Source organism: Anticarsia gemmatalis, chromosome Z, assembly GCF_050436995.1.
Source record: "Anticarsia gemmatalis isolate Benzon Research Colony breed Stoneville strain chromosome Z, ilAntGemm2 primary, whole genome shotgun sequence".
NCBI lineage: Eukaryota > Metazoa > Arthropoda > Insecta > Lepidoptera > Erebidae > Anticarsia > Anticarsia gemmatalis.
Window position 1 is genome coordinate 17042758 of NC_134776.1, and position 13688 is coordinate 17056445.

The window sequence follows — 13688 nt, forward strand, 5'->3', positions numbered from 1 at the left end:
GGTGGGTTCGAATCCTACCCGGCACAAATCTTTGTGTGATAAGACGAGTATTTGTTCTGAGCCTGGTTGTCAAATTCTCTATATAAATATATATTTTGAAGTAGGTATACATATAAGTATGTTTATCAGTTATTTGGTTACCATAGTACAAGCTCTGCTTAGTTTGGAATCAAATGACCGTGTGTGAGTTGTCCAATAATATTTATTTATTTAAAATTGAGAATTAAAACATACTGGTAACCAAACAATTGTAAAAATAGCATTCATTATTCATTACAGTTGGCCGTCGTAGCACGTAGACTCAAGTGCTACGACGACGTAGCAAATATATAGAAAGGCAGCAGAATCCAAACTTACCGGCATCAATATTGACATAATACATAATATGATAAACTACGCAACACAAACTTCCTCTTCTAAAACATTATTTTCGACAGTCGTCAGCTAACCTTATCACCATGAATATAATTTAAGATTAATTTTCTAAATCACATTATATAAAAAAATAATTTATAGATATTAAATTCAACAAGTTTTGTTAAAATCTCAAGACGTCGAGGTAGAAGACATCATGTATTTATTAAATAATATTTAACATTTTAAACTACCATATGGTTTTAATTTTATATCTCTGATAACAACCAGAGATTATCATATTAATTTTGAAGGAGCCCTAACAAACGATCACTGTCTGTCACGTAAACGGTTTCATTATTTCGTATGACATTCGCAGAGGGAGTGTAGCTCAGCGGTAGAGCATCCGATTTTTTTTTCACCTTCTTAGAATTTATTGTTTGTCGTGGTATTTTACTGTATGTTTGAGTTTCAAACACACCTTTACCTATAAAGAAATACCTATGAAGAAGGGTGAGCGCGCTGATTATTGCCTGTAGCTGAAATATATACATAATTATATACACAATAAAATGTGGCCGTCAGAAGACTTGCTCTGTCTGATAAACATTTTTTTGTCAAACTAATTAATACCTTAAATTCGATTTTTTGACAAATGATAACTTGTACTTCCTTGTCAGACCTTTAAAATAAAAGTAAGTAATCTAGTGTTCAACTAAAATAATTATATAAAATTTAGTGCAAAATTGTAAAAACAATCTTAATATATATTTAAAAAAGTACTGATGATGTCTGTGGACTGGGGGCACCCGGATTCGAACCGAGGTCTTCCGACTCGTGGTCGGATGCTCTACCGCTGAGCTACACCCCCGCTATGAGGCTCATGCGAAATATTGAAACCCTTTATGCAGCAGACAGTGAACTTTCAAATAAACTTTGCATAGCCAACATAGCCGCTTGTCAGCCGAAAAATATCTAAACAGATTTATTTTATTTTAAAAATAAAACTATTGACAGATCAGATGTAAACGGGGTATCGTGTTGTAAGTCTAGAATTAAAGTGATTTCTATTCCTTTCGTCCATAGGTGCTTTACAAGCACGTAAGTGGAGACAGAGCTACTTACTGCCTTCTCTGTCTATCTTGTACAAGAGAGGAGGACATCACATAGACGTTAGAGGCGGAGCTTGCCCGTATTATTTGCACAGTAAGCCACATTTCAACCTAGCGAATAATTAGCAGCAAACTGCGTGGTCTAAAAGTTGAATTCGTCCTAATTAAAACAAGAGGTAAAAAAAATAGTTAATATTTAGTTTATATTAAGTGTATGTCTTCGTATAGTTTAATATAAAAAAAAACTATTCATATCGATATAAATTCATATCGTATATATTCTTGTAAAAATAGTAAAAGATTTACAAACATAACGATCTAATACAGTAACATGTTTCAACAAGGCACGATGCGATTATTATAACAAGTGATGTAATTATTTCCTATAACAAACGGTTTGCGTAGTACTGGTTGCCCTGTGGAAATGTGTCCTACAGTAATGGCCGCCAACACCCCACCCTCCCTTACCAACTCTACCAGAGTTATGTTGCCTTGGTATTCGTGCGGGTAAAATACCGATGCGGATACCACGCAATATTTTTTAAGTTGTAAATTAATATTGTTTTTTCGTTATTTATTCCTTGGTGTTGTTATGGGAAATGTGAAAGTAATTATAAATTGAAAAATATATCTAGATATAATTGGAATATATGAATCACGTGAAAATGCTTCGGTCACTTCACGACTAAGGAATAGATTACTCGGCAGACAAACCGGTCATAAATGGATGCTTATCTAGACATTTTTATGACAGCCATATCCATTTTTTTTCTATAAATTATTGATTGTTTATTTTTGTATATTATAGCGTTTTCTTATCCATATCTATACTAATATTATAAAGCTGAAGAGTTTGTTTGTTTGTTTGTTTGAACGCGCTAATCTCAGGAACTACTGGTCCGATTTGAAAAATTCTTTCAGTGTTAGATAGTCCATTTATCGAGGAAGGTTATAGGCTATATATCATCACGCTACTACCAATAGGAGCAGAGTACGGGTGAAAAATGTTACAAAAACGGGGACAATTTTTACCCATTCTCTCTTATGTGACGCAAGCGAAGTTGCGCGGGTCAGCTAGTCAAAAATAAGGTTTGGTCCATTTTCATAACTGTTTTTCATAACTAGCCATGAACAAGGAAATTTCCTTCACTGTTTCAAAACTAGTTATGAAAATGTACCTTTTTTCCTTTTAAATAACCGTTTTCATAACTAGCTATGAAAAAGGCAATTTTCCTTCACTATTTCATAACCAGTTATGAAAATGGACTCTTTATCTGTATTATCGGTTTGGTCCATTTTCATAACTGTTTTTCATAACTAGCCATGAACAAGGAAATTTCCTTCACTGTTTCAAAACTAGTTATGAAAAATAACAACAAATAATGATAAATAATATGAATAATAATAATAAAATAACCTGCCACAAACAACAAACTAAGAAAAGCAACATCTATAAAGAAATTGACCACGAAATCGCTTCCGCGATCGATGATCTAACAAACAAAGAAATTTCAGTTGGCCATTGTTTAGAAATAATAAGTCCTTTTTATTTTAATTAAATGTTCTAAATAAAGTTATTTTACGTTTTATTTTACAACAAAACACATTTTCACTCATTTCTACGAGAAGAAATTCAACCATTTTCGTAGGTAGTTATCAAAACAGGCATATAGGGATAATACAGATAAAGAGTCCATTTTCATAACTGGTTATGAAACAGTGAAGGAAAATTGCCTTTTTCATAGCAAGTTATGAAAACGGTTATTTAAAAGGAAAAAAGGTACATTTTCATAACTAGTTTTGAAACAGTGAAGGAAATTTCCTTGTTCATGGCTAGTTATGAAAAACAGTTATGAAAATGGACCAAACCAAAAATAAACATACTTGTTATCTATACATATAATAAAATTGAAGAAAAGTGCTGTCTGTACATTGAAAATAAAAATAAAAAAAATAGCAGGGGTTATTGTTCTGTCCATGTCGAACCCAAAAATGCAATTAACTTTTTTTTGTCTGTTTGTCTGTTCACGCTAATCTCAGAAACGGCTGATCCGAGTTGAATGCTGTTTTCACGAATATATTGTGGTATGCTTCAGTTATGCTTTAGTGTTTGTTTCATGTCAATCGGTTCATAAATAAAAAAGTTATGTCAAATTAAAGAATCACGTCGAACACTATTCTATGCTTATACATAGGCACCATTAATCTCCGCAACTAGTTGACGGGATTTGGTTGAAATTTTGTACCGACATATTTTAGAGCCTGGCGCAACATAAAGAGTACTTTTTACCGCGGGAAAAGATCTGTTTCCCATGGGAATCGGTAGTTTATTGTTTTTTTAACGCCTGTTCCGGTCAACGAACGACTTCGATCATTGTTACTAGATAGGTAAATTACAATCATTAATAGATTATGTTATAGCTACTTATTACCTTGGAATTGACTGGATTACCATGGGGAAAAAATTAAAAGGGCTCATCTAAATTCTCTGAAACTGTAAATACGTATAGGTAAGTTAGGTCAAGTAAATTTTTACTTTGCTGGAATAAATATTTTTTCTTTCTAAAAATCGGGAAGTTTTGTTTGTTTATATAGTTAGTTAGCTCAGGTTAGGAAGAAGTTTAAAATAAATACCTTAATCTATTGCACGTCTCTTTTGTTTTAGATAGTGAAAAGGTTAGGGTTACACGTTGAAACTTATTACTTAAACTGTATAATCATCTGTAAGTACATATTTACTAAATAATATTGCGTAAAGTAGTAGGTACTATTAATTGTAAGGATGCCACGAAAAAGGTCCAACCTTTCTCAGTGCAGCAGAAATGCTAAAAGGATGAGATTAGTTCGATCACAGGAATCTGAAGAAGATCGTGAGGCAAGACTTACAGCTGATCGTGAAGCTCATACACTCAGACGTGAATCTGAGAGTTTCACAGATACAGAAATTCGCCTTAGTTCTCAGAGAGTTCAGACAGCAAATGCCCGGTCTCAGGAGACACAAGAAATGCGGGAAACACGTCTCACTGCCGATCGTGAAGCTCATGCACTATCGCGTGAGTCTGAGACCTTTACTGATAGGGAATTTCGCCTTAGTTCTCAGAGAGTTCGGACAGCAAATGCCCGGTCTCAGGAGACACAGGAAATGCGGGAAACACGTCTCACTGTCGATCGTGAAGCTCATGCACTCACACGTGAATCTGAGACTTTCACTGATAGGGAAAATCGCCTATACTCTCAAAGAGTACGAACTTCGCATTCCACGAAACGACCAAGCAGCAGCAATAAACGCTGAAATTTTGAGCTTAGTTTCGGGGGATAATGTAGAGTATATCTCTATTAACAGAGTTATGGAAGAAGGAGAATCTACCAGCTACCCAGTAGAATTTTTAGAATCTCTTAGTGCTCCTGGACTACCAGCTCACAAAATAAAATTAAAAATCGGCGTACCCATAATGCTCCTTAGAAATTTAAGCCCGCCAAAACTTTGCAACGGTACTAGATTAAAAGTAACAAATTTACAACGAAATCTGATAGAAGCAGAGATTTTAACAGGGTGCGGAAAAGGTGAAAGTGTTTTTATTCTTCGGATTCCTCTCATTCCAAACAATTTTCCGTTTAGTTTTAAACGAATTCAGTTTTCAGTGAGCCTATGTTTCGCCATGACAATTAATAAAGCTCAAGGTCAGACTCTAAAAGTTGTGGGTGTAGATCTAAGTGTCAGCTGTTTTTCGCACGGTCCATTGTATGTGGCTCTGTCCCGTGTTAGCAATCCCAGCAGCCTGTATGCTTTCACCCCCGATGGCCATACGTCTAATATTGTATATAGAGAAGCATTACAGTAAAGTAGGTTTTTTAGCTACCCAAAATGACTGTGATTATGATCCAAAATAAAACAATATTGCTTCTCATTAGTAAGGATTTCGGGCAACAATATTGTGGATGTGTTTGCTGGTCAAGCTACTTAACATATGGCATACCTTTTGGCAACAAACCATATCCCTCAAAACTTATTCCATTATTTAAATTTTGTTGCCTCGACATTTGAGTCCCCAACGTTGACTAAAGGTATTTTTATGTGTTTCCGTACTATTTTAATTTAATTATAATATTTTCCTTTAAAATAATATTTAAATTGTTTTCGTGGTATTTTACTGTGTATGTTTGAGTTTCAAACACACCTTTACCTATAAAGAAATACCTATGAAGAAGGGTGAGCGCGCTGATTATTGCCTATAGCTGAAATATACATAATTATATACTTACACAATAAAATTTGGCCGTCAGAGGACTTGCTCTGTCTGATAAACATCTAATACCTATAACTTGTGTTTCCTTGTCAGACCAAAATAAAAGTAAGTAACCTCTGTACGTGTTCAACTAACATAATTATATTAAATTTAGTGCAATATGAATTTTTACACAAACAGCGCATGTCAATATGATTAAGCCTATCGTCTTTATGAAAATGCGGAAGAGAACACGTAAATACCTACCATACATACAATAATTACTCTTAGTATGTAAGCACAGAATAATTATATCAGGTACATTTTAATTTTAAAATGCTTGTATACCAATTATTACGAATAGCTAAAGGAACTACTGCTGCTGAGCTACATTCATTACCTAAGTACATACACAATGTTAATTGAATGCAAGTAGGACTAATAGGTATCAAATACATAGACAATATGTATTTATTTGATATAGTCTACCCATACATTTAGGTATACGTGTGTGTGTGTGTATATACATATATGTGTGTGTGTGTGTGTGTGTATATATATACAGGGTGTGGCGTAAATAATGGATAATCCTTTACCAGCGGATGGGTGACTTCCCGACTAATCTAAAAATCAAAATTTACCTCTGGCACAAGTATCATAGTTTTTGAGATTTTGGCCATTTTGTGTGTTTTTTAAGAAAGCGATTTACTCTCTTAGTTTTTGATGCTGTGATCACAAATTAAGGCTTTTTTTTAATCCGTTTTTTGCAAATAAATCCTGAATAGATGTGCTATTGAATCTACAATCTTGTTTTGTTATTACTACTTGTTTTTTATTTAAATTATGCATTCAAAGTAAAATTTTATAATCTTTTACAACTTTCGTGCAACTTTGAGCACTTGTGGTGAAAAAAAAATGTATGGTGGCTTTACTGCCCACGTCATAAATAATTTCTAAATTTTATTAGAATTCTAAATTGGTATAACATGCAGCATTAATACTGATTATTGTCAAAATATTACAAAGAACTTAAATTATTAACACTTTTGCCGGTCGACTAATTTTATTTTTGCACGCGTTTAAGCTAAGTTTGCTTTCAAATATTCATGTCTATAGGGTTATTACACTATTAAAGATTATTTAGATGATAAAAAGCTTGGAACTGTGCTGCTTCTACCAAGTCTATTTCAAAATAATGTATTACAAGTTGATGAAAAATTTAACTTTGAATGCATAATTGAAATAAAAAACAAGTAGTAATAACAAAACAAGATTGTAGATTCAATAGCACATCTATTCAGGATTTATTTGCAAACAATTTTGGCCATTATGCGTGTTTAAGAAAGCGATTTACGCTCGTACTTTTTGATGCTGCGATCACAAATTAAGGCTTTTTTTAAATCCGTTTTTTGCAACTAAATCCTGAATAGATGTGCTATTGAATTTTCAATCTTGCTTTGTTATTACTACTTGTTTTTTATTTAAATTATGCATTCAAAGTTAAATTTTTCATCAACTTGTAATACATTATTTTGAAATAGACTTGGTAGAAGCAGCACAGTTCCAAGCTTTTTTATCATCTAAATAATCTTTAATAGTGTAATAACCCTATAGACATGAATATTTGAAAGCAAACTTAGCTTAAACGCGTGCAAAAATAAAATTAGTCGACCGGCAAAAGTGTTAATAATTTAAGTTCTTTGTAATATTTTGACAATAATCAATATTAATGCTGCATGTTATACCAATTTAGAATTCTAATAAAATTTAGAAATTATTTGTGGAGTGGGCAGTAAAGCCACCATACATTTTTTTTCACCACAAGTGCTCAAAGTTGCACGAAAGTTGTAAAAGATTATAAAATTTAACTTTGAATGCATAATTTAAATAAAAAACAAGTAGTAATAACAAAACAAGATTGTAGATTCAATAGCATATCTATTCAGGATTTATTTGCAAAAAACGGATTAAAAAAAAGCCTTAATTTGTGATCACAGCATCAAAAACAAAGAGAGTAAATCGCTTTCTTAAAAAACACACAAAATGGCCAAAATCTCAAAAACTATGATACTTGTGCCAGAGGTAAATTTTAATTTTTAGATCAGTCGGGAAGTCACCCATCCGCTGGTAAAGGATTATCCATTATTTACGCCACACCCTGTATAACAGCGCACACTTTATTTGATCGTTAATTTTTTACATTTAAATTAGGTTACTTGAGATGGAATTTGACATTGGCATTAAGATGATTTAATTTTTTAAGAACGGGAATACATACCCGAATGGAGTTTCAACTATCATGGCGGATGAGTCGTTAGTCGATTCTTTGATAGTGACTCGCACATGACAGTTGCAAACCCATTTGCGTGATTTACTGTTGTAATCTTTAAATATCTTTGGTCATGTACTATCGAACAAACTGAATCATGACCCACCATGTGCTCATTTTCTAAAACACGTCTATATACACGTAGGTCGAAATTCGCTTGAACCTACGTTTCCTTGGTAATGAATTTGTTATCTGTCATTATTGCGACAAATCTTTGTGCGCCAATACAATAATGCTTTGTTATCGTTTTCAACAGGCTCCGTGGCGCAGTGGGTTGATGTTACGACTGCAACGCGTCAGGAGTGGTTTCGATACCCACTCAGGACATGGCTAAATCGGCCATTACAGAAAATAATGTAACTATACAAATTAAAATAATATAGGGTAACCAGCATAGTTATTACCCGGTTAAGGAATTGATACACAATTTTGGTCAATAGTATTGATACGCAACTTTAATATTCTTTCTAAAGGAACGTCAGTCGTTTGTTTCAATAAATTTGGAAACATAGAAATAAATTACTAACAAAAAAACGACTTCTAAAATCACAGTTATTGCCCACCCCATTTTAAAACTCAACGAAAGAAGTAACAGTTAAAACGGTTTGTTATATAGGCACTACGATAGATTCAAATGTGTCCTTCAAAATCCTTAACAAAAATTGCAACAAACTTACTTTTTCTTTTCTAACTACACACCTGTCGCACAAACGTCGGACATGAGTTCTACACATTAAAAATGCTACCAATATTCTAAAAGTGACATATGTATATCGCAACTAATTTGAATTGGTTACTTTAGAAATTAAAATAAACGTATTATTGCTTTACGTTGGCAAATATTGTTTGCTGGGCAATGACTATAGTGGTTACCCTAATCGTTTCACAGATTTCTAAATGACGTGCTATTTGACATTTGACAGAAATAGATTTTTTCATAGTGAAAAGAGTTTAGACTATTAACCTTCTAGATTCAAATTAAGAGCGATTTATCAAAAACGTATCTAGTGCTGTAATAACAAAGGTCAAAGTTGTCTGTAATCGTAGATACATCATAACACCGCCGTATTCATGTTTAAAATGTCCTAAGTGCAACTTTGACGATAGATATGAAATTCTTACTGCTTTGACGGTGTCAAGCGAATTATCGGCAAAATGGGTCATGATTCAGTTGGTTCGATAGTACATACATACGCACCGTACAACGCGCCGTACGGACCTCTTTGAGGTGAGCGACATCGAATTTAAAAAAAGACGTCTCGGAAAATATTGTTTTTACATTCTCATACCAGGAAATAAAATCAAAAACCAACTTGAAAGGCTCCAAAACAGTGCCTCTGGAGCAAAATAAATGAATATGATTAAGTATCAGTGTGTATAAAATAGTTTTCGAGGTTTCATGCGCACTATGTTTTTCCGCGACTGGCTCTTATCAAAGATTTATAATATTTGTATAGTTTATTTGGTATGGCCAAAAACTATTCACAAAGCTCTGTAAGTCGGCTCATACACGAGGTCACCGATGCTTTATCGTCAGAAGGAATAATGAACACTTACATTGCGTTTCCCAATAGCTTAGAAGAAATAAATATCTATACTAATATTATAAAGCTGAAGAGTTTGTTTGTTTGTTTGAACGCGCTAATCTCAGGAACCACTGGTCCGATTTGAAAAATTCTTTCAGTGTTAGATAGTCCATTTATCGGGTATATATCATCACGCTACAACCAATAGGAGCAGAGTAGCAATAAAAAATGTTACAAAAACGGGGAAAATTTTGACCCATTCTATCTTATGTGACGCAAGCGAAGTTGCGCGGGTCAGCTATTATAAATAAAAACTCAGTAAGTGTCTAACCTACCACTTGTGCAACCAGTGTAAAATTTATAGTTATTTTCCAATATTGTTAATTTAAATAGAAGAAAAGTTAACCACTAATTTGGTTTTAATATTAAATGTTCCGGCACTCCCGGGGTTATCGGATGCGTTGATGGTTCCCATTTCCACATTATTACAACCAAAAAGGAACGCGAACACTTATAATATTGTCCAAAATGTATGGTACTCGAGAGCGTGACGTTAGTACCGAGTGTACAGAATCGAGCTACAGTATGTTGAATAATAAATATTTTCAAAGCGATAGCAAGTTGAAATTATCTATATACAAATAATCTTTCATTGAAATATACGTAACGCCTTCTATTGGAACATTGTAGATTGTACTGGCATGTTGAAAGTGTGTGTTTATGAACGATATAATAAAAAAAATTGTCAGTTCAGTTCAAATTTCGTAACCTGCGTTTTATTATAATCAAAAATCAAAATATAATCCAGAGGCGGCCCACCACAGTGAAGTTGAAATCGCACGGATACGGACTACTAGGGGCTCATAAAAATGCAGGGTGGGTTTGCATACGACCTGTTGTTTCGTCTGTGTAGGTGTATGTGGTATGTGTGTGCTTTAATTTCATTTAGGATATTTATTGACCCACACAAATGGTGAAATTTTTAAATGAGAGTGGATTGTTTCTTGACGGTTTTTTCAAATTCAATATTTCATCAATCAAATAATGATAACATTCGTATCAATATGGCTAAATTAGGTACGTTTCATAGTAAATAATAATAAAAGATAGGAATGCTTGATGTGCCGCACAAAAAAACGTTTAACGCGGTATAAAGACTGCTCAAAATTTATATATCTATATATGAAAAAATACCTAAACTTAATAGGTGGTCGTTCCAGAAGGTAACCTAGCACGACCACGATCTATATTATAAGTATAATAAATTAAGTAGGTACACTTTTTTTCATGAATATGTACCGCATTAAAATTAAGTTATCATGGGTTATGGTCGTGCTGGGTAGGATCACACAACGCCTGCTAACGTTTGTTTTGCCTTCCAGGAACCCTTCCTTTAACACACAATTTATGATGTGGAATTACATTTCAATTTCACTTTTAAGTATTATGTCAAATATTTTGTATAGAAATAAAAAAGGTGGTTAGGCGTATTTACGTGATTTTAGATTTTTTTCCACCATAAGAATCATCCTTGTAGTTCATAGAATATTCCAAAAAAAAATAACGTCAAGTTTCACATCAACCTTCATTTTCTAGCCGAGTAACCTATTTAAATAGCATATACACACGCATAAACAGTCTAGACGAACATATTCTAAATGTTATGCTCCTCTGGTACTACGGATTAGCTAAACGCCAACTTCACACAAATTCGCGCCTCGAGTATTTGTGAGAGGGAGCCGGGAAACGTCGATTGATATTCACCCTCTCTTTTACTCGGGGGTGGTGGTACATGAATGAAAACCAACACATACACGCACACGCACACAAACACACGCGAAAACCACGTACAGACGTATACGTAACCTGCTTCGAATTTTGGACCCTTGGTATGTAAAATCTGTTCATCTCCAACTTTGGTGAATGCGGAGTACCTAAAGATAAAATGAATATAACGGCATAGAGAAAACGAAATATTTTATATAAAAAGAAGGTATATAAAATAACTTTGAAATTAAATTAAAATAAATGATTCAAGATAATTTGCTGTTCCTTTTTTTTAACTCATTTAAAAAAAGCGGACGATGGAAAATAGGCACTTTAAAAACGGCGCTTTTAATGTGCCTATTTTTCCATTTACGTCCACGTCCCGGTGCTCAGAAGTTTTCTAAACGCATCTAGACTCTCATGATAACCGCTCGGAAATCGCTCCTGTTCCGGTTTTGCTTTCTCGTATCACACACGCCATTCTCAGCCGAAGTTATCTCTATAGTATGCACAAATTGATATGTTTATACCTCTTCCGCAGTTTTTTTTGTTATCTGTAGGACTTTGAATATGAGCCTCGTCATCTACTGGAGAACCTACGGAAACGTTAGACGACAACAACTGTCTGAAGTTGGTTAACCGAACTGAAGTAGGCATTTTGCGAGTTCGTACGACCAGGTTAGTATGAAATCAAGGATGTACATTTATTTACCTGAGAGCTTTTGCACTACCGCTATAAATCAATACTGTGCTATTGCTGTCCCCCTCAATCAACGAGTAACAAACATGGTAGTCGAGTAGGGTGAGAAGAGTAAATAGCTAACTAGCTATAACAAACAAACTTGGCAACGCAATAGGTAATGGTACCAGGATATAATAAATCTGCAGGACGTACTTCTGCTTACGTTCTCTAAAGCGTCAGCCTTCAGAGAGCACTTGCTGTGTTATTTATAGTATAACTAGCTGACCCGCGCAACTTCGCTTGCGTCACATAAGAGAGAATGGGTCAGAATTTTCCATGTTTTTGTAACACTTTTTACTGTTACCTACTCTGCTCCTATTGGTCGTAGCGTGATGATATGAAATATGCTTTTTTTTTTCACGAAAAATATTCTCAAAATTATTTATATCTCTTAGTATAACGAAGTCGCGCTAAGGCATATCCGCCATTAAAACAGTTGCCATGGCAACGGAATTTTGTTAATTCAATGTCATTTTAATATTGATTTTTCGTGACTTCGTTGAATTTTCTGAATTTTCCCGGGAAATGCGTCATTTTCCCGGGGTAAAAAGTAGCCTATGTCCTTTCTCGGGTATCAAAATATCTCCATACCAAATTTCATGCAAATTGGTTCAGTAGTTTAGACGTGATTGAGTAGCAGACAGACAGACAGACAGACAGACAGACAGACAGACAGACAGACAGACAGACAGACAGACAGACAGAGTTACTTTCGTATTTATAATATTAGTATGGATAAATATTAGGTATATGTACCAACACCGAATTTGGTCGATACCTGACTGTAAATATTTGGACTTACTATTGGCAATTTTCTAGGACGGTAAGAATCGAATACTTTTGTTCGCTACTACAAAAAGCAAAGAAGAACTTGCCACAACGCACCATCTCTATTGTGATGGTACTTTTTTAAATCTGCGCCAAAACCTTTTCTTCAGATTTATGGTAGGTATTTATGGCGATGGAGTCCTAAAAGAAAATTGCCGCTGAAAGGAGCTCATTCATGGCGTCAAACATAAGCGCGGTAAAGTGGACTGTTCGACAGCAATGAGTCACACCAGCACATCAAAATATGACTATATACTGCATTTAATTTGTGTACTTATGCTGATAATAATAGTTTTTGTTTTATGAAAATCGGGTCAAAATCACCGAAGTTACAGCGTTATAAAGTTTCACTGCTTTTTAAATTTTGCGTTGCTTCGCGCGCTATGCGCTGACGTCACGTCGCGACAGACACGCTTGTTCGACTGCGGGTGATGCGGAGTTTTGATTTGAAAAATGATTTGCATTTAACCCTTAAATGGATAATGTTGTTTTTAAAAAACATACTAAACATCACAGATAAAATTGACCTTCTATTAATGTTTTGTTATTTTTGACAACCAGTTCTTATTTCTGAACGAATTTTGTACTTTTTTTAATGTTGGCACTATCCAATATTTTTATGCATCTGAAAAAAAGGTAATGTCAAATGTCACTTTGAAGAAAAGTTTTCTAGTGGCGCGAAACTGAGTTTTGTAGCTGTGTTCGGACTAGGTTGACACCTCCCACGCGAGTGGTCGCAGGTTCGAACCCGAGGCAACACACCAATGACTTTTCGAAGTTATGTGTGTATTAGAAATAATTATC

General features: G+C 34.3%; 1 protein-coding gene and 1 non-coding gene across 2 annotated transcripts in view; both read right to left on the bottom strand.

Moving 5' to 3' along the window:
* The window catches only part of LOC142986585 (ADP,ATP carrier protein 1-like), a 104375-nt gene that overhangs the window by 54232 nt on the left and 36455 nt on the right, over positions 1-13688 (bottom strand). The gene's annotated exons all lie outside the window — the stretch shown is intronic.
* TRNAR-ACG (transfer RNA arginine (anticodon ACG)) lies at positions 1155-1225 on the bottom strand. The gene has a single exon. It is a non-coding gene; the product is annotated as a tRNA-Arg (tRNA).